This window comes from Colias croceus, chromosome 20, assembly GCF_905220415.1.
Source record: "Colias croceus chromosome 20, ilColCroc2.1".
Classification (NCBI taxonomy): domain Eukaryota; kingdom Metazoa; phylum Arthropoda; class Insecta; order Lepidoptera; family Pieridae; genus Colias; species Colias croceus.
Window position 1 is genome coordinate 8888582 of NC_059556.1, and position 23219 is coordinate 8911800.

At 32.9% G+C, this 23219-nt stretch overlaps 1 protein-coding gene across 1 annotated transcript in view; it reads left to right on the forward strand.

The window, feature by feature from the left end:
- Positions 1-528: 528 nt before the first annotated feature.
- LOC123700722 (LIM domain only protein 7) overlaps positions 529-23219 on the forward strand; it is a 143321-nt gene continuing 120630 nt past the window's right edge. The window contains exon 1 of the mRNA XM_045648037.1: positions 529-684. The gene's annotated coding sequence lies outside the window, so the exon portion shown is untranslated. The remainder of the gene's footprint in view (positions 685-23219) is intronic.

Below are 23219 nucleotides of genomic sequence, written 5' to 3' on the forward strand. Positions count from 1 at the left end.
AGTTTAAACACCGAATAGTAGTAAGTGCTGATTTACACAGGGTCAGTAACTGACTACAAATTCGAGGCAAATTAGTGCTGACCCGAAAAAAAACCCTGTGTAAACAGATTTGAAGTCAGTACAGAGGCTTGAAGTCTAAGTAAACAGTTAAAGTTAAAGCGCCGAATTTCGGCGCCGCGACTGACTTTGACTGACTTGTCTACTGACCCTGTGTAAATCAGCACTAACATGCTCGCTGGCTTCTCGCTGGTTTAAATTAGTTAAAAACATATTAATACCTATAATAAAATAATAATAATAAAATCTAGCACAAGAATAAACATTAAAATACAAAAATAGGTAAATATTAGCATAATTTTATTTAAAAACAAAAACATTGTACCGTACTTACCTATCGGTCTCAAGTTTTTTATTTCCAAGCCAAAGGTATTCGATTTGGATTTTGAACACAGCGAGCGGATCCCGAGATCTCTCGAATCTCGATTGCCGTGACGTTTGCCGCCCCCCGCCGGCCGCAGACCCCTTCAGTCCGTTGCGCACCGTCGCGTAGTACACACGTATCGTTATTCGTCCTGCGCCCACAATTACTACAGAACAGTGCACCAATTGTGATCACAAAAAACCCCTGTGCTCAGTGAACCCAAGCTGTGTTATTGTGTACGACGCGTAAACACCAAACATTACGTGAGTACCGAAGCTATCTAACTGTACTTTCCATCTGCGGCGCTAAACTATGCTTAGGAGAGTATTCGCGGAAAAAAAACTTGTCTCGTATCATTGGCTATGGCTGGCTGTTTTGTGTGAAACGTAAGAACTAGGTCGATTACCTGTGTATTTTCTATTTCATCAATTATAAACCCATCAATTCTAAACTTAACAGTAGGTACTAAATGCACATCGCCGCTGCGTGAAGTTTGGATATAATGTCGAAATAACACCGTTAGAAATGGCTTGTATATTACATCGTAAAAAGTAAGGCCAGGTAGATATTAAACGCGTTGTACATTCGCCCATCTTGTATTAGTTAAATTATCTATAAATAGTAACGACTTTGTCTTCGGCGAACGGTTAGTTCGTTGAAAATAAATGTCAATTCTATATTGACGATTTATTTGAACCAATAGACTAGAGTTTAGAACGTGCAATATTAGTCCCTAGATCTCTATGGTCCCTACCTTCCTACAAAATATTATCTAGCTTTGGTCTACGGCTAATGGTTAATATGCGATTTTAATAGTTATCTGGTGTACCTATGAATATGTTGCAAATAGGTATTATTCTAAGATTGTATTGGAAGGCATTACAGATAAAATTAAAACGTAAATTATCTATTCTGTTTATGTAGTAACGATTCCGTGTCGATACCAATTTTTAAAAACGCCTCGGCTCTGTGCTTTCACAAGATCTAAGGTGTACCTAGGTAGGTATTAACATTTTTAAAAGATTTTTCGATGATCGATCACCAAAGAAAGTGATGTACATATGGCATATACCTATCTACGAGTATTCTTCGAGTTATAAATTATAATACAATCCCGCGCCTTATCTCACGTGTGACGTGGTTCCAGAATAAAAAGTAGCCTTTTTGCTTATCTATCTCTGTACTAAATTCCATACAGATCCGATCAGCTTTTTTTCGTTAAAGATCAACAAACATTCAAAAACTTTCGCGTTTATAATAGGTAGGTACCTAGGTACTGGCTGTGCCGCGCGGTTTCACCCGCCCCGCTGGGTAGGTACCTATTTCTATAGCTCATGTGTAACTGTAATGTAAAGTTCCATCTAAATGCGTACCCAGGTCCTATTTCTATATGGGAAATAGTAAAAACACAAACTTTCGTAAGTATTTATAATATTAGTAGGTACCTACCTACCTACCTAGGAAGTAGAAATATGTACCATAACTATCCCATGCTCTAGGAAGGCATATTATGGTCTATGACCCACACAGTTTCATCAGTATTTCTTAAACAACCAGTTCTCACGTAATTTTATACAATTTTAACAGTAAAATATGAACGTACCTAGGGTAATTGCGCCAGTTCGCGTCCACTTAGTGCAGTTGGAAAGTCTGAAGGAGAAAATAAAAATGTTCCAGAACAAATTTCAACGCAAAATTTATGTAACGTGTTCATTACATAGTCTATTTTAAGATTTACTTTCAATTGTGTTGGAAATATCATGTGGTTTTTATTTATCTAGACAAATAGCAGAATTTGGCGTTTTACCCAGTTCGCGTCCAAAAATGCCTTTTTGCGTCCACCCGTGGACCAGTTCGCGTCCACCAGCTTAGAAAAGGAATTAAGAATTATTTAATAAAAACCGGCCAAATGCGAGTGGGACTCGCATACCGAGGGTTCCGTATTAACCTGTCTTTTTTTATATGTTTTAACTGTAAATGATTATTTTTTCAATGTTTCCCTTATTTGTGCTATAAGACGTTGCTTCGCACCAAACTTCAAGTGTCTGTGTTCACGTAAAGTACCCTGTAGGTTTTGAATTTTGATTCCCTTGCGAATGTCGAAATTTGCGAAAATTGGCAGCATAAACGGCTGTATCTTTTGATTGCTTTGGCTTATAAGTTTGATTTTTTCACTGCTTCAAGGGACCGTAGACTTGAGTATTCAAAATAAATTTCAGCTTTATACCTCTACGCGTTACTGAGAAAAAGGGTCTTGACAGAAAGACAGACCGGCAGACGGACATACAGACGGACGGATATCAAAGTGATCCTACAAGGATTCCGGTTTTTCCTTTCTAGGTTCGGAACTTCGGAACCCTAAAATCAACATTATTATTAATATAATTCACTGTGTAAGGAAACTGGAAAAACTTAATTATATTTATCTTCTCATCATTATTAGAACCAAAAATTAACAAAAAACAAAGTTACGTTATGTAAATAAATAATAATCAGTTCTATTAAGATTACCTACCTACCCTATTTTTTAGTTTCTAAAGAATTAAATTTCTCTTTTGTATATTATTTTCTTAACCACAGACTCTCATTCTCAAAAATACTAGTCTCATTCTTAGAATACCCATTTTAAAATGAAAAAATAGCATAAAAATTTGCTAATTTGAATGAAAATTTAAATTATCAACTTGTGGTCTTAGTCAAAAATTTACAATCTATTTTAAATTACATATTTTAACAAACAATTCATTGCTACGTAATGAAAAACAATGTGGACGCAATATGTTCTATTGTTATGCACTACAGGTATAGTTTGCGCCCACCGTGGACGCAAAATGGAAGTTGTACAAATTCGGTGTAGTAATTCGCGTCCACCTTATTTTAGCTATTAATTGTAAAAGAAATAAGCTTATTTATAATCCATACTATTCCATGTTTTGTTAGCAAAGCAAAGAAACAGTTACATATTCAAAAATTCACATTTAACAATAAGATACTTACCGTCAAACGCGACCCTGCGCACTATTTTTTTCTCAAAATCCCGCGCGTTTTAGCTCTCTCGTTTAATAGCCAAAATTAAATATTTTTTTTAAATAGGATAGGCGGTGCGCAGGCATATTTTGAATATGTGTGCATGTCTCTTATACATTGAGGTATTATCGGAAATTTTTCTTATTACAATTTTACATAAAGTATACTTATTTTCGTGAATTTTCTAAAAGATATCCGCAAAATGGACGCGAATAGGCAGGTGGACGCGAACAGGCGCAATGACCCTATTCATAAAGCGTGGCTTGATGTTGCAATTTCGCCAAGGATTCTGTTCAAATTATGCATTCTTCATTAATAAAAATATGTAGGTTATAGATAAGATCGCAGTTGGAGATATGAATAGATAATAAATTCAATTTTAAGTTTACGGTAAAAGTTATTTAGTAACACGTTATTTTGGTAGTGTTTAGCCGACTTGTTTAAATGTTGAGCAACGAACGAGTACGTCAGTCATTACTTTGGCTTTGGCACGTAACGCTAGTTTTGGGTAAATATTATTTTATTGTACTAAATTATATTTTATAATTTGATTCGGTAAAAGTAGTTGACTCTTAGGCTGAAACTTCAATAAATGAGTTCCGAAAAAGAAATAAAAACTTTAGAAACTAGGTAGGTACCTACCTATGCATAATGATAATTGAACAAAATGAGTATCGAACTTAGGTATTACCTGAGTTATCAAAATCACCTTCTTATCAAATAAAGGAGACTGAACCTATTTCTACCGTCTACCAACGAAAACTAAAAGTAAACAACTTTTCAACGTTCTCGTTTTTCATAACATTTCAGAAAATAACATTTGAAGAATCATTTTCTATTTTAAATAAAATATATTATTAGATGTTTTCTTTTAAATAGTGAACTGAGTACGCAACAGATACAGCTGAATCATCAATAACTTTCCAACGATACGTGTAAGAATGTAATTATCTTTAATTAATTTTAATTACCGCGTCGTGCATAATATCACTGAATCTCTATTTGTCAATTTCAACCTGCTGCTTATCAGAAATATATTTTATATAATATTTTGTAAATCATTTTCAAACTCCCTTCAAAGTTTTACGCAATTTCGTTTTTTTTTTCATTGAACATTTTTCTTCGATGTAGGGAAAGTCGTAACATGCGCTATATGTATACCTAGTTAGCTTATATGTATATAACATAAAATAAAATAAAGTTTATATTTTCTAAGATTTTCTTTTGATTTGATTTTGATTCATTCAAACTGACAATATAACCACCCACGTCATCACATCACGCAAAATCCCATCCAAAAACATCCAGCTCTTCCAAAGCATTACACAACATTTTAACATTCCACAGATGAGCTATGCGCATGCGTGCAAGATAAATTGTATAATTAATATACTAACAACGAAAAGGCATTGTTTGCAAATGCAGAAAGTACGTGTTCTGATGTTTGTTACGTGTGATGCCATGGGAAATCACTAGTATGGGCGGTTTTTTAACAATACCCATGTCTGTAGGGAGCTGTTAATGGTTAACTAATATAACTTTTTACTTAGGTGTTTGATTTAAATCGTTTTCTGTCTCTCTCACTTTTACATATTTGCACTTACGATAACAATTAAATACTTTCGAATGAATTACATTACATATTTTATCAGATTTTATGAATAAGTTAGATACCGAATTCCTCGTTGGGATGCTAGATCAAATCTGAACTGAGAGGCTATCTTTATTCTTAACTAGGTATGCTAATGTTATATAATGAAGAGAGAAAAGGTTTGTAAGTACAAAGTGAGTTAAAAAAACCGGCTAAGGGTCCCGTTTTACCGTTTAGGTACGGAATCCTAATCCTGGATAAATTAAAAAAATAAACTTTAGTGTTTGAAAATATCATCTGTATCAAGAAACATAGGCTTAATTTATTGTCACTGGTTAACCTGGGACAAGCAGATGACTACCGAATATGGTAGGGTTAGTACGCAGTGGCGACCAGTTGCACAATAAAGATTATTTAATAAAAACCAAACTATTCGTGTCAAGCAGCAGTTTCTATTGATACCGCTTTTGTAATCCCACTATCTTGCCTTGACATGCAGTTAGAGTTATATTTTCGCAACAAATGCAAGTAAAACACTCGATATTAAGGGTTATCGACCATTTAACATTGGCCCGTATTGTGACGAAATATCATGTGTTCGCAAAACACGCGGTTTGTTTCGTAATATTTCAATTGATTGATTTTACGGATAGCTGTGTGTAACGTTAATTTTGTATGAACGCTCTAATCGTTAAACCACTAAACTTGTTGTTCGAAATACGTTTGACTTGGAAGTATCAATTAAATCATTAATTTATTATTATTGCCCTTTAGTAGAGCTTTGAATATCAATTAAACATCTTTTGTTTTAATGGTAAGGAGCAAGATTTTATAATTTTTCACTATAATTCACCAGGACTTCTTCTTATATGCTCACTTGAACTACTGTTCCAAGAAGGAATTAAATTACAATCAAACTATGTATTTGATTCAGTTACCACGCGGACTAATCCTAGTTTTTATAAGAATTGCTGCCTAACAATGCTAAAATATAATTAAATTTACATTATCACGGCCACAGACTAAATCATTATAGTGTCATAGTAAATAATTATTGAACAATAAACAATAATTAGCGGGCAAGGTGAATGGAGCTATTTACGGCCAGGTAATCAACAGTAGCAGTAGGTTAGTGTACCGACAGCAAAACAGTACTGGGATCAATTAGTGAGTGTACCGTCAACAAAACAGAACTAAGATCAATTATTAAAAGTCTATACCTAAGCTTTTTGAATGTGTTATCTTTAAATCTCTGTGGTACTTATGTGTACGATATTTACTGTACTGTGGGTTTAAACGCTTAAGTTTGTAAGGATTTAACTTGACGCAAAATCGGTGCAGGGATCTGCATGAAATTTCGCTTGGAGATTAGCACATTGTCTAACGTATCGTAGTTTTTATCCGTCTACCATACAAGTGAACTGTCAAGCCAAGCCAAGCCAATCCTGGGCTTACCAATTTTAAATTACATTTAGTTTGTGGTTTATTATTGAACATAGAAACTTATAGTTTATCCCGGATTATAAAATACAAGTACCTAATAGGTATATGAATTACTTTTCGTCAGCTTTTGAGATAAGAAATTTCTCTATCAATACTCTTACTTATACTTTTGTACGTACATAAACATATTTTCATAATATACTTGCAAAGTATGTATACCAAAAGTTGATTTTAAACGCTGATTTATTTACTCTTTACGATGTACGACTCCAACCTTTTGACATTATAATTACTTGGCAATAATTACTGCTGTGTGACATTTACGTATCTGCTATGTTTCTGTACTGTATTTTGACATACAGCCTTGTAAATTACGAAGTAAAGCCTACGGTTTATGCGTTTTCGCTGCACTAGACTGAATTATGTATTTATTATTAGAGTATTGTGATGCATAGGTACAGTTCTTATAACTATTTTTATTTTAGCCATTTCTTAAATTCCTAGATAACATCGATGACGAGGTGTTGTTGTTTTTTTTTTTACATTTTTGAAAATTTTATACTCCTATTTTAACACTAAACCAATTGAATCGATTTTGAATAATCTAGCTGCATTTAAAAATTATTGGCCAATCTATATATGAAAATATACTGCCTAACAACAAAGAAAAGATACGCCAATCTATTGTATTGAATGTCAGTAGCAGGTAGTTATTTAGTTTTTAATCCAACAAATAATGTCAATTTTTTGTGACCACTGCAAAGACCTTGGACCGATCTTGATACTTGAAAGGTATTATCGATTGATTGTATAATATCAAGACTGTTTATTTATTATGCATTTAATGTTGTTATTTGTTGAGTCTATATTTATATAAATGTTTTATTTAAATACAATTATAAAAAACTATTAAATTTGTTGTTGAGTGATTGAATCGGTTTTAGTCATTAGTTATTAATGCATAAATCATGTTTTATATCCGTTATGTTGAATATAATGCACATTTCTCGTTAAATAAAAATAAGGAAACGCTAATTATGATTTGCGACTAGCTGTAGAATATAGACTATGCTCGGTTATGTTGTAACCTATGTGCTATTCTGTCTAATCTATCTCAGCACCAAATTCCATCATGAACCGTTCAGCCGTTCTGATGTGATAGAGTAATCAATCATACAAGAATGATTTGGTGTGAATAAGTAAATTAAATATACTTTATAAATTCGATAACTGATTATATGTTTATGTGTAAGAATATTTTTGCACTTTATGTTAATATAATTTTTATCACATAGGTAATATTTGTCAAACAGCATCGAACCAACACCTCGTATAATTAGGCCTCTAAGCACTGTACTGGGTCGATGGCAAAGCATAAATAAAGGTCGTAAATAATTTATGACCCGCCACGGATCGCAATGTTTATGAGGCATATATTTATTGGCATATACTGTACAATTACTGTCATTTGTTTACTTTGAGGGTAGTTGTTTATATGACTTGCGTATGTATGTATATCCTGGATGATCTTTTGGTTGAAAATTTTTGGGAGGTTTTTTAATTATTGCAATGAAAATAAGAATATGTATTTAAATGTATGACTGTTGGTAGTATTGTAGGTACTAAACTGATGTGTCGATTTTGGTGAATGTTTTAAATGTAAATTCTTATTTGTTCATAAGTTTGGTGGAAAAAATCCTATTAAAGGTATTCAGGTGTAAATGAAACGTGTGCTATTATGTGTAACGCAGTGTTATTAACAATTTTATCAGGCTGATATATCCGCTTATCTGATCTCTCAAAATGTCCAGGTATGTTAAGTTTACGTTTTTCCTCTTAGTGCTTAATTCTTAAAGACAGATGCAATTTTATTATACAATGAATATTATCACTACCCTTTGTCTCCTGACATTTCCTTCTGTTACCTGGTGTTACAAAAAACCATGTAAATATATGTAAATTCTGGCATTTCGGAGAAAGCTTGCTTGTTCGATAAATCACGACTATGTGTTTTGTGAAATTCTCCTTTACCTTTGGTTATGTACGATGTAATGTGTTATGAAATGTATGTAAATCAAAGGTTTTGCACTGTTAGAATATGTGATCATATTGCAATTGGTACATAAGTAATGGTAAATTGAAAATTAGATTCAGAAGTAGATACTTACCTCTGCGGTTGAGCCGTTGAATTTACGGAATTCTTTCATTTTTCTTACCATACCTATTTTAATATACATACATATAAAGAAAATATCTTCTGTACAAATTTGCATTATGGTTTGTTTCGAAATTTAGTTTAAGACAGACAAACATGTAGGTAATGCTAATTTTGTTCATTGCCTTTTTTATACATTGAAATAATTTTTAAGTTTGACCATGAAGGTATTGCGATTTAACGTTTTCATTCGAGCGAAACCGTCAATAGGAAGCTAGTTTATTATCTGAATTCAAAGATAAAGCAAAGACTAAACCGACCTCTTAAATTGTAGGTAATAGAAAATGTGAAAACGCAAAATATGCGTAGCTGTAAATATTTAGATAGTTTATTGTATTAATATCCAAATACCCTCAATATCAGGAAATAGGCCGCTCTATACATATTTATAACGCTTAGCCACTGACCTACAATTAGAACTAATAACCCAAACAGAATTTATGGATCAATAGACGAGAAAGCTAAATGGAGGCATAAATTTAGTATTTGCTCCAGTCTAGCTTATCTGCTGATAACAATACGGTATAACAAATTAGGTTATGTCTATCGATAGTAGGCCTACATCGGGATATTTATTATTTATGATAGAATGGACAAGCTTAGAAATGACTGATTTCGATTTAATGAGTTTTAATAGAAAGGATTTTTCGATAAATGCTCGATGGGTACTGGATTGGTCGTGTTTGTTCGAAAAAGTTTATTTACTCTCCAGACTTTTCTAATTGAGATCAGAGTCACTGTCTAGGTACCTACTAAACATTTATAGTATTTGAAATTATCAGTTGTAAGTGTTATAAATACTTGTTTCCCTGTATTAAATATCTTATATCTAATATAAACCATTTCCTTTTCATTTAAACTTATTTCGCAAGTCACCTATTACGGTCTGTTAATTTCTATCCGGCATATCGATAGCTATGTTTATTTCCTCTTAGAATATCTGAGAAACTATGTCTGCAATAAGAAGTGCTTTTCAAATTTTATTAACTCACAATTCTCAGAGATTAATCCAGCCCTAAAGAAGAATTCACTTGGACAATGAAATAATATAAAATTACTGAACTTTGTTGTCAAAAATCTTTCTCAGTGTATGGAACATCGTATGTTACCATGAACCGTCTTAGCAATATAAAAAATAACACAATTCATAAATTATACGAGAATTTAATGTTTAGTTATAAAATGCGATTTTGGCTTGAAGACTTAAAAAACAAACGGAAAGTCTTGATTTATTATATCAGTGAGACGTAAAATATGCATTGTAATCATTCACTGATAATATCCTCTGTTACAGAATAAGGTTGGCTATAGACATTAACACATAAAAACTTTTATTTTTTATGTTTAAGGATTCTTATGCTTTGTAAGGAGAGAAAGAGCGTCTGCATAATATCTTAAAAATCATCATCTTCATCACTGTCAGCCTACGTTCGTCCACTGTCCAGCAGAGACGAACGTATAGGCAGAACAGAGGCCTCAGTCATGGCACGCCACTGAGTCCGGTCGTTTGTTCGTTGTCGCCAGTTTTGACCAGCAACCCTGCGGTTGTCGTCACACCACCGTGTAGCAGGGCGTCCTACGCTACGTTTACCAAGCCGCGGTCTCCACTCTAAGACATATGTGCCCCAGCGGTAATCTTAAAAATATCTTCTGTTAAAAGAAATTAAGTGCTTGATAGATTCGAAAACTTAATAGTTCAAGATTTGATAAAAGGCTACATCTTAATTTCTACTACTGAACAAATCACAACGTCGAATACAATTTGATCATGTGCGTTTAAATTTCAGTCGCACAGATCTTCTAGGAATTCTCTGCACTAAGCCAAGTAATGACGATGATCATCGAATATGTCACATGTCACATGTCATCGAATTTACAGGAAATATGGACCGTACCATCGCAGTGTCCACAACCAGCCTAACACATACAAATCACAAGATTTCAAACCAAATGAAATAAGTTGTAGGCGTTACCTTGACACAAGTTACTGGATCTTATCTTGAAAATTAATTTAAACCTTGATCGGAACACAATCTCCTTATATTGAATTTAATAAATATGATTTATGCTGACGAATATAACGGTTATTTTTAACAGGATTTATGTATCATGCTTGTTTGTAATTCCATATTGTTTGAAGTTCAAAGCTACGAGAGTTAGGTCAGGTAAGGTCTTATTTCCTTGTTTCGTTTTGTGATGAGTTCTGTAAATAATTCTGATCCGTGAAAAGCGAAATTTATGGGATAGGTAGTATAAAAATGTTCAGCGAATGCTCAGATGCTTCAGATGCTATTGTTGTACCAACCCTTTGTCTTGTTATTTGGCTAAAACAACAGTATGGATTTAATCTACCTTATTCAGAGATTTCTAAGATCCTCTCTTTGAGTTAAATAACATCTATTCTGGCTTACATAAGGTTGTCTCATCCATGTCAGTGATCGATATAAAAAGTGCATTGAATAAGTTCATACCATCGGCAATTTCATGATTACCTGACATAGATTCTAGCTGAAGACGAAAGTTGCAATCCGTTGCACTATTATAGCCTTTATGGTGATTGGAATACGGTGTATTATGTGATGGGGATGCAACAATGCAATGTCGAGTTACGTAAGTCATTGTTAGCGGTTCACAAGTATTGTGTGAATATTGCTTCGTTTTTCTGTTTTGGAATGTGAGAAAAAATTAAATTGGATAGTGGGGGTTGATGGTACGTGTATCTTGCTTGTGTGACGTGTGTGATTTGAGTGACGACTGCAATTTGAAAATCTGCGTTTTAAAATAATAATTTAAGATGCATTGAAATAAATATATTGATAGAAATGTGGCTTGATTCGTATTTGAATGTAACATCTAAAGAAAAAGCTGATTACATTTGTAAATGAGGTGTTTGTTTGTATTAGTAAGATATATTTTTTAAAAGAGGTCAAAACTACTTTAGTTAATTTTAAATTAAAATGTCGACTAGAAACTCGATAATTACTCTTTTTATACTACAATGTATTTGAAACATACAACTTTTCCATTATCAGAAAGATCGCAAAAGCAGATATAGTAGCAAGGTATAAATATCAGCAGATGCTTATCAAGAGCTTTATCTGGCTTTCTTCGTGTGAAAATGGATACTTGGTCATCATTAGTATTGGATGGTTCTGTATTGCCATAATTGACGGTAAGCAACGATATCTCCGGAATAAAAGTTTTTGGATAAGCTTGCTTTTGTGTTTCTAATGCACAAAATAGAAAACACAAATATTTTTACCTAGGTAATTAAATGATCAAAATTTGGTACTGAGAAATCTGTCAGAAGATTCAACACTCAGTCGTTCTTCACTTATAAAATATTGCAAAAGTAAAAAAAATGGTTCTAATGCAATTTAAAATAATGAAAGATAAATCTCCAAAGTGTTTATCTCGATGTATGTCGGCGTTCATTTAACGGGTTATCGCTCTTTAATTTTATGGGGTTTATAAAGGATGTAATTTGTCAGTAATTTTGTATGCGTTCCGTCGTTCCTGCTCAGGAAATTCCACGGGACATTAGAATATTCTGACTTAATTATCCTTTTTTTATATGAATGGTTGTATTTTTTATGTAATAATATTTTATTATAATAACTGATGATGGAAACGCAAACTGCAGTCTTACCTAGCTTTATAATATGATAATCCTTATAATATACGATATGATTATTATTTTTCTTTAAGGTAAAGTACCTAAGTATAATTTTTATTGATGTGGAATAAGCAAGAGCTGTTGTAGGTAAAGTTCTTAAAATTGATCGATGATATAAATTTAGGCTTAGTTGTATTGATTACCTAATTATGGAAAATGGCTTGATTCAGCCAACGAAATTCCATTTGAAATAAAATTTGATAGTTCAATCTTTCGCTTGTCTAACCGTAAGAACTAGAATAATAATAAGACATCTAAAGAAGAATCTAGAACACAGATGATGAATGCGAGTTGCTGACGTCACATAATTGTCACCATGACTGGCACACGGTAATTACCAGCAGTTATTACCATAGCTTCTTTGTTATATCATATATATACGGATTATCCTTAGAATGTTGGAATCCAGTTATGGAATAGTAGAACGATTTTATAGAGTCATGCATGTTTCTTGAAAATTCATCATCATTTATCTTATTCATCACCATTTATTTCCATCCATATCCCGATTACAACAGCCTATAATATATTTTATAATTTATCGTAGTATTTCGCGCGTGCTTCAAAACTTATGCAAATAGCTACAGTAGTTCTCGTGATACATAACAAACATACGAATTTCGTCCTGGTTACAAAACAATACAGACAATAGAATATTCAAGCTTACTTCTGATATAAATGATTTTTAAACCCTGTTTCACCTTTCCTGAAATTGTCCCTTCAGCTTCCAGATTTCTTTTCGGTCCTTTTAAACATTCAATTCGACACAGAATGACAAACTTAATACTTGTATAGATACAAGTCTATATCACACATTTCGATAAACAGGCCGGCATGCAAGCAAATTGTAGGTACTATTAAATCCATTACCTATGCACCCACGGAGCAAATATAAGATCACACCCACCCCTTCCGTTGGGTTCAGATAAACAGATAGGAAATGCGATTTACTTGAAGTAATCACGTAAGGGAATTAAAATGGGTATAGTCAATAGTGTCTAATGGTCTAATCAAGAGTAAAATATAGTCGAAATGAAATACGTAGATGTTATGAAAAATGTGTGCGTGTACTAGCGTACACACGTAAGAAGTGAAACTTCTTTATGACCTTATTTAAAAATATTTTACTATATGCAACTTTACAGAAATATGTCGAATCACGCGTGGTAGGGATTAGAAAAAGATGGCGCGTAACGGAAAAATGTCACGGTAACGAAAAAATGTTACACATTTTTTTCCAACCCCGATAAAGAAGTTTCACTTCAAATATGGCTAAAATCGACCTATAACATTTTTAACGTACTTTGCCATAATATTTGGCCAATTGAAAGATTATTTTAGAAAAATGTTAGTACCTACCTTAGTGAATATCTATTAGTAACATCAGTAATGTGTAACACAAGAAGCTGTAGGTACCTACAGTCCGGTTAAAACAAAATAAAATGCTATTCAACGCGGTAGTTGGTACACAATTTCGTTCAAATCTGTTCAGCCGGTAAACCGTGAAGGAGACAAACAAACAAAAACACATACAAGTTCTTGTTTTTATATGTGTTCTTATAATTAATAGAGTGAATTCCAAGTTAATTATATTTTATTACATTATACATACTTACAAAAAGTACGTCTAGAATTTAAGTTTTTATTACATTTTGTTAAAGCCATTTAAATTCGTTTAATTATCCTTTATCGTCAACTTTGATGTTTTTGCTAAAGGGCATATTGTTATAGCATTCTTCCTTGAAGTGATTTACGTTATTCTTGTTATTGCCACTTTGTTTCTTTATATTAATACGTGTCATGTTTCAGAAAGACATTGTCATCAAGTTGTATTTAAAATATGTTTTAATAAAAAGAAGTAAACAACAGTGATGTCTGGAAGTTAATTAATGATAAAATAAAACGCATAAAATGGATTTAAAGCGTGATATTTTATGCTTACTAGTTATAATATAACAACTGATAGCACGCGACTTCGCTTATTATGATAGATGAGCTTAGGCTAAGAGCTTAGGTATGTGCTCACTTATAATATGTCGGTTCAAATCATCATCTAGATACCTACATTTCAAATCTCAACACACTCTTTACCATGTAAAAGTCGTGGACTAGCTCTGTTCGGGCATTACCAAAACTACCCTGAACGTACAGGAATAAAATTAAAAATATACCTAGCTTCACTGGTAAATAATATTATCTACAAACATAATTATTCCACACAGATTATGAAAATCACTGTTCTTTTACATTATCTTATAGTTTTATTTATTTATAGTTTAAAATTTCACAAGATTTATTGTTCCGGAAGGTTCCATACATGTGTATGCACATACAAACATACATCTGTTGCTCTGGCGTCACTCAGGTGGGCATCTATTATTAGCCGATACATTCCTGAACGAGTTATGCATCCTGTTGTTTCACTTCAGCACGTGGGCTTCTGTATGGAAAAATAAATAATATGTAGAGGTTAAGGAACTTTCCTCGCGGTCAGATTGTGGATGGGTGACCGGGTGGCTGTGAAGGGGACGTATTCGTTTGTTAGATTTCGTCTTCGAATGCGCGGGATTTGTGTATAATTGTTGTATACTATGATAATTAATTGTAGCCTGCACAAACTTTTTAGTTTTGAGTAGGAAGTAAAGTAGGTACGTAGCTACTTTAGTTGAGACTTGAGACGCAATCCTACTCCTGTTTAACATCATGGGAGACATAATTCTGTATGCGTCATCAAAAATTATCCAACTCGATCAACTAGTTCTGAGACAAGTAAACTTTCGCATATAGTTTATGTTTACCTGCAATAATATTTTATTCATTACACATACGATTCTAAACACACTCTACGCAACATACATTATTTACCTCTTTATACAATTACTTGTAATTTTTTGCAATAAAAGGGGAAATATCTATCGTATTGCTAATTCAAAGTTCATGGTCAGAGATGACAGATCAGGGTGAGTAAGTCGGAAGATGTTCAGTAATTGTTGGAATATGTAATAATGTATTTATTACGTTTTTTTACCTATATTACGTAGTTTATTGTTATTTGATGGATATTTCGTTTTATCTTTTCCGTTTAATGTTATCAATATTATCTCGTACCTTTTTGTGCTTTTAAGGTGATATTTAATTAAGAATTTCACTTGTTCATATCTTAGGGCTGTGAAAAAAAAAACTTTCTGAAATTGTAAGATGTAACATGAAAATAATTAAGTGTGTTTGCACGTAAGTTCACACAAGAATAATAAGAGGCGTTTTTGGATGGAATATACAAATTATTATTTCACTCATAAAATGTCTGGTTCAATTTTCTTTTACATAGAAAATGTGGTTTCACCTAGGCTCAACGTCTAGACTGCCGACATTGAATAATAACGAGATTAATTAAATATTATATCTAACCATATACAAAGCAGGTCAGAATTCCATGAATATCTAATAGTTATTCCATATTTATGACATAATATTATTTTAATTGTATTGTCTAATGCTTGGGCGCGGCTCGAGGATCGAGTGAGAGGCAATCGTCAAGGTCACGTTATATGATCGAAGTAAATACTAATAGGGTCACTATCTTATGAATAAATATTATATTTAAGTAAATATGGCAAAAATTACTGGCGAATACTATGTGAGAACCAAAGTTATTCTTGTGATTTTGTTGTATTATATTTAATTTATTTTAACGGCAGGAAAGCGTGAAGTTATTATGTTAATCTTAAATTTACATTTTCTTTTTGCAAATCTGCATTTTTTATGCTTACTGTAGTTTATGAAATTTAAATTGTTTTTTTTTTTTTAAGTTAAAGATCATTCAAAATTGTGATGTGTGGCAACTGGCAACCCTAATGATATACTTATAATTGTGAGTTTGAGCATGGACGAATATAATCTAAAAGGACTGATAATGGTCATAATAGAGATCGTACCCCGTAATTTCAGACTATTACTAGATGGCGCTCTGATTTGAGCTTATTATTTAATTTGCAGCTTTAAAAGCACCACTAGTGACCAATTTTAGAACTATGGAAACAGCTAACTATCGATTTTCAATTATTACATCTAGAGGGCGTTGTTTTAAAAACTCCGGTGTTTTTGAATTATTTTAGTTTTTAGCTAAGAGCGTTCATGCTCCTCACAGGGCTTAGTGCAGAATTACGAATTAGAATTATTAATTTTTTCAAGCGTTGAAATAGTTTTGCTGAAATCATCATATCTGCTGTTTATAAAATGTGATACTGTCTTTTAAACTAATAATTTCTTGCTTTATACAATTTAAATCTGACGAAATCCTATTCATAATATTGATGATTCCAGTGAGCGCCGCAGCTTTTCCATCTCTTCGGATATAATCTTTCGAATAGAGTCAGCTGATAATGCATTATTATTCACAGCGATAGGGGATTTAAAAGAAGATGTGCCACCTCTACGTGTTGTAATGTTATCAGGACTTCGTTGTAACAATTGAGCGCATGAGCGTACTGGGGTATTTTCAGTATTCAGAGATCTTGACTGATGAGTGGAACATTCAGGGCAAAACCATTTTTTTTTAAATTCGCTTGTCAATTGTTTCTTTTTGTCAGTTGGGAACAAACATGCAATATGATAATTTCGTTTACAATGAGGGCAAGATAAAATCCCAGCGCTGCCTTCTGTTGTAGCTTTGCAACAGGCAAACTTCATAATGATTGGAAAATTTAAGTAATTAAGAAAAAAAAAATTTAGTAATAAATTTCTGATAATATGACCCCTGTCAGGATCGATCTTCCTACTAACTGTTCTAAGTCCAGTTCACTTTGTACAGAGCTACGAGTGTCTTGTAATTTTCAACGAAATTATGTTTCTTATTGTATCTGGTAAATCGTCACGATAGAATATGACAATGTTAATTTGTAACTTTTGTTTTTAATATACCGTCAACCACTTTTATCACTTTTACGCAAAAAGTTTCCAATGTTAATTTTAATAATAAATCGTGATGTACGCGTATTCGTCCACAAATCAGATTGTTTTTGATAACTTAAGCACCACTAATAAAAACTTCCAACAAGATATACTATTTCAATTAGATTTGAATTTAATTAATAATTTGTAACCCGCTTGATCAAACACGTACCCTTCACACTGACGTAAGCGATTGACTGTGTTGGTGTTATCAAGTTTGGGTCGCTGGCTAAGACATGCTGGACATTTCCAAGAAGACTTCTTTTCAGGTAACATGGCATAAAATCTCTTATCGTTGGTTCCAGCGCACTGCAAGTCATACGCTAAAGAACATAGGGAGCATCTAAGGAAGTGAGTACCTTTAATAAGGTTTCGACACCCACTACAAACATTCGACCTCATTCGACATAGTGATCAGAGTAGTGTATATATATTCTTTATTTTCTGTTAAAAAAAAGTCTATATCTTTTTTCTTCTTAATTATTCCCTTGTAAACAGTATTACATATTTATATGAGCAAAAAATACGGGAAAAGAAAAAAAAATCTAGATGTACGGCGATGATTTGAACCAGCGTCCATCTGTTTATAAGTACGAGACTGAGTCAATACAGCTACAGACACTTATACGTCTTATGTTGAAATTTATGCTCTAATTGTTCGAGTAATTCTTAGATAAAAACAGTTCATAGCAGCGTGGTCCACGATGGTGGTCACGAAGTCACTCTCGAACAGCGATGATCGAAGTGAAAAAATAGGCGGTTCATCCTAAGGAGCGCTGGGGCAGTGAACTCTCATAAATAATTATTATAATAAAGTTGTGCTCATTCATTTAACAATTAATATATCTTTATTTAAAATTAAATTTATCGAATACCTAAACTCCAATACGAATATCAAATGCCTAAATACGGAATCCAATAAGAGTGAAAGAGAAATTTTGCGACAGTCCTGCGGAGGTCCTGCGCGAAACCGCGATGTTGCCGCATCGCATGACAGCAGCAATTGCGCGCGACAAGCGCGCGACGTTGCCAGTTGCCACTCCTATATTATAAACAAACAATAAAAATACGCTCGCGAAAGCAAATTCGGGGATTTTCTAATTATTAATTGATAATCATTGAATTCGTTTTGAAATAGCCTGTACTTTATAATTTTTAGTGTTTAAATAGACATTTATAATGTGGTGCTCATTTTTTTTGTTATGAATTTACTACGCTACTGTATTTTCTTTGTTTTGGTTCAATAATTGAACACCCGTACAATTTTGTCACGAGCCGCCTCTTGCCTTTATAATATTTTACGTTATAGTTTACGTTTTTTTGCGTATTATATTTTACGTCAAGATACCATAAGCATAATATTTATTGGGTCCATGCCATAAGATACTATTTGGCACATTGATTTTTTTTAGAAGCGACATCTAGTTGAGACAAGAACCATTCAATTATAAAAAAATGCCAAATGATACTGCGAGTGACATCTATCGACTAAATTGGGAACTGAGAAACGAATTACGCTGTTTACTATGGCTATGATAAGTCCTCTAGATATTTATTGGGTCCATGGTTTGAGATATTATGACTTGTGAATTCCAATACTAATTGTTGTCTTATTTATATTAAAATACCTTTGAAACAATAGGTTAGTTGTTTTGTTTAAATTGCATGGTGTATGTTTGTGGTTAGAGTTATAGATAGAAAAAAATACTGGTAATAAGTATTGTTTGGAATTTCGCATTGTTAAAAGAAGTAGATACTTGTTTTCTGCTTATTTTGATAACTATTTATGTGGAACTAAATTGTGTAAATTATACACAAAAATAAATATAATCCCAAAAGTACAGGGACTAAATACGTTGCACATAATATTCTTCAACAAATTCTTTTCATTATGTTTGTATGTACTTATACATAACCTAATAATATCTGTGAAACAAATGTTTCTTTCAAAACCCCGAAATAATCAAAACGCACGTAACTACAATGAGTGGACCACGCAAAAATAGTCCGCGTCCGATGAATCAACGTTCCAATAATTATATTTGTAACTAGCTGCGCTCCGCGGTTTCACCCGTGTGGCTACGCTCCTGTTGGTCTTAGCGTGATGATATATAGCTTCTAGTGTTCCTCGATGAATGGGCTATCTAACACTGAAATACTTTTTCTAATCAGACCAGTAGTTACTGAGATTAGCGCGTTCAAACAAACTCTTCAGCTTTATAATATTAATATTATAGATGTGTTTGTATGAATGTCGTGTGTATCGTTTGATACTAGTAATGCGATACTTTCACACGTTCATTGATAAATACGGAATATTAATGGTATGTATTTGTTTAACGTTTCTGTAATCAAGTGTTCCATTGCTTATAATATATCAGGTGAATTTTCTGAAATTTTTATTGTATGACATTATCTTGGGAGAGAAGAACTCGCACATGGTCACAAATTTTCTATAAACTCTGCCTAAGCAGACTTTTTTAATAAGAGTGTATAAAAGACTGAACAATTCTGCCACGTACATAAATTGATTTTTTTTTGTTTTGTGTATAATTTAAAGTTGGTACATAGTTTAAAGACAGTATGGTAGGTACTTACATAGGAAATAACTCTATGCAATGCCACTCGGCCATGTTTTGACCTTTTAATAGGCGATTGTGTGTCTAATTGTTTATACATTATTACTTACATGTGTAATATTCCCATAACAAGTGCTGTTTCCAAGGGTTTCATATTTATAGTTGAATCGTATAATTAATCTATTTCTTATCTCCTTTTATGACTGTACAATAAAGAGTCTCTGTCAGTCAAGTTCATGGGAGAATAAGTCAAATATAATTCAATCATTATAAGTAGGGAAACCATTAAACCGTTTGTTTGTCAGTATGTAGGTTCGTTTCGATAAGGTACGAGTGCATGTACATTAAAATGTAGTTCCCACTTGTAGACTAATGACAAACAACCATATACACATTTTTTTATAAATATATTGTGTGAAAAAATGTTTGTCTGTGTCTTTAATAGAAGCGTAAACTATGCATTGAATTACGTGATGATCTTAAACTTTAAGGCCGAGATTCATAGATCGCACTTTAACTTTACTTTGATGGAAAGATCTACTTTCAACCAAAAATATATTTCTTAGTCGTGTCAAGCTCATCTTTACTTTCCAGAAACTATACTTTACTTAGTAAAGGCTAAGGAGCCGATAATCATGACTTTGGTCTCAAAGTAAACTTTACATGACTATGCGTATAAATTATGTAGGCCTTCATTTTAAACCAATTTCCTAGAACAGAAACACATTTTAATATGGTTGGGTTATAGATCGAAACGTCATGTCGAGTAACATTTTTTTGTTGATGTGATCGTTGCATTGTTTCGTTTGTCTTTTAACATTATTATAATATTTTTCTGACGAATTTTGCGGTGTCTACCGGTTTTTGATATTTCTACTATAATCTTCCTACATAATGGTTTTTTTTGTAAACATTTCATTTTTCATATAAAATAATAATGTTATTATATAATATGTTTTTTTATGGAAATATAACTTAATTTAATAATAATAAAAACATAAATTATGCGTATAAAGTAACAGTTACACGTCTTACCCTGTACTTTACTTTGGGACCGTACTTTTCTAAGGAAAGTCAAGCAATTCTCTCTGAAATTAAATATGTTGAAAGTAAACTTCGGTCATACAAAGTTTACTTTGTGAAGACTCTTTTGCTCTAAAGTAAAGTCACGACTGTGAATCTGGGCCTAAGACTTAAAGCAAAGTGTTGTTTATGAACTATGAGCCCACGAAGGTTTCTGAGTTGGTAAAACCTATTTTCGACAGTTTACCACATGCAAAGCCGGGATACACAGCTACTTATGATAATAACATTATCTAATTTTAGGATAATTTTATGCAAATCAAACAAATTATAAACATACTTCAGTAACCAACAATAATGCAAAGTAAAGAAACCTTTCGATAAAAACCAACTATTATTATCTATTGTATGCTGAGAATTTTATAAGATAATATCTGTTATTCCACAAGTTTTTATTCGCATACTTTTAATGCCCTTGACAGGCTGACTATTACAAGTTAACTTGATATAATTTTTGTATTCATCATCATCATCATCATCAGCCCATATACGTTCCCACTGCTGGGACACGGGCCTCCTATGAGGGTACAGGCCATAATCCACCGCGCTGGCCAAGTGCGTGTCGGCGGATGACACATGTCGTCGAACTTTTTAATTCTTCGACATGTCGGTTTCCTCACGATGTTTTCCTTCACCGTTCGAGCAGTGGTGATGTTACAACATGCGCAGATAAATTGAAAAATCAATTTAATTCCTGCGCGCTCGCCTGGTCTCGAACCACGGACTTATCGATTCGAAGTCCGAGGTCTCACCACTGAGCCACCACTGCTCTTAATTTTTGTATTATGCTTTTCAAATAATGTTGCATTACGACATAACCACGACATGCCTTTGATTGCAAGAAAATAATTAATTGTTTTACTTCTGAAGTTATAACAGTCAGCCATTTTTAATTTTCCACATATAAATTGCTTCGTACTCGGATTCTTGAATATTTACTCCGTTTATTACTATTCTCTTTTAATTATTTTAAATCAATTAATCTGAGCTTAAAGATAAATAACATTTATTTATATCTTAAATTTAACAACTCCATAGTTACATCACATTTAATAACAAAAAACATTGCATCAAACTAAACATTAATCCATTTATTTGAAGTTTCATCACGTTCCCATGGTCTCATATAATCACATGCTAGGAAATGACCGGCCACGTAAACATGACCTGCTACTCCCCCATTCGAGTCCTACCATCTATGTACAATGTACATCCATACTAATATTATAAATGCAAAAGTAGCTCTGTCTGTCTGTTACTCAATCACGCCTTAACTACTGAACCAATTTGCATGAAATTTGGTACAGAGATATTTTGATACCCGAGAAAGGACATAGCATAGGTTTTATCCCGGAAATCCCACGGGAACAGGAACTATAAGGGTTTTTCTTTGACTGCGCGGGCGATGCCGCGGGTGGAAAGCTAGTATGTAATAAAATTGTATGAAAGTCAATACTGAACATTTAATATTAAAATAATACTTGGGAAGCTATCTTCAATCGATAAGCAAAAAAGTTTTCAGTATTTTTATGTCCGAACTAAATTCAAATGGATGGATGAATTCACTTCAAATTTTGCATGACTATAATGAGTATGTCTGGTCAACATATAGGGTATATAATATCACAACGCTAAGACCAATAGGAGCGGAGCGATGTGGGTAAAACCGCGAGGCTGAGATAGTATTCTTTATTAGATAGTAATTAGTACACGAGGTTCTTTAATAGAATATGAGGGGTCTAGTAAATTGGTCGGTAGATCGATCAGACGTTATAGTACATTCTCACATTAGTAACTTGATTGTTTGTAGGAATCAGTTGTTTCACTTATATTGTTTTATTTGAGCGGAAGTCGTTTGTGCTAATATCCGTAAATGATGATATACATACTAATATCTATACATTGTAAATAAGATAGTAGGTTTGTCTGTTTCGCTTTTACGACAAAACATAATTTCGATATCGTCAAAACTCGACATTTTTTTTCTTTCAATCAGAGTTAAAAATAATAAATATTGGATGAAAGTTTTGCCCGCGGTTTTGTCTGTAAGCAAAGCGGGACACAGTTGGTTAAGGTAATAATTACATTAACATTTGTGTAAGTAATCGATAATTATTGAATTGTGTTATGGTTTAAATTACATATTAGCATTGCGTCTGCGGCTTGGCTTATTTACATTTAACTTTATCGCATTACAACTAAGTTTCCATTCATTCTTTCGTAGTTTCAAATAT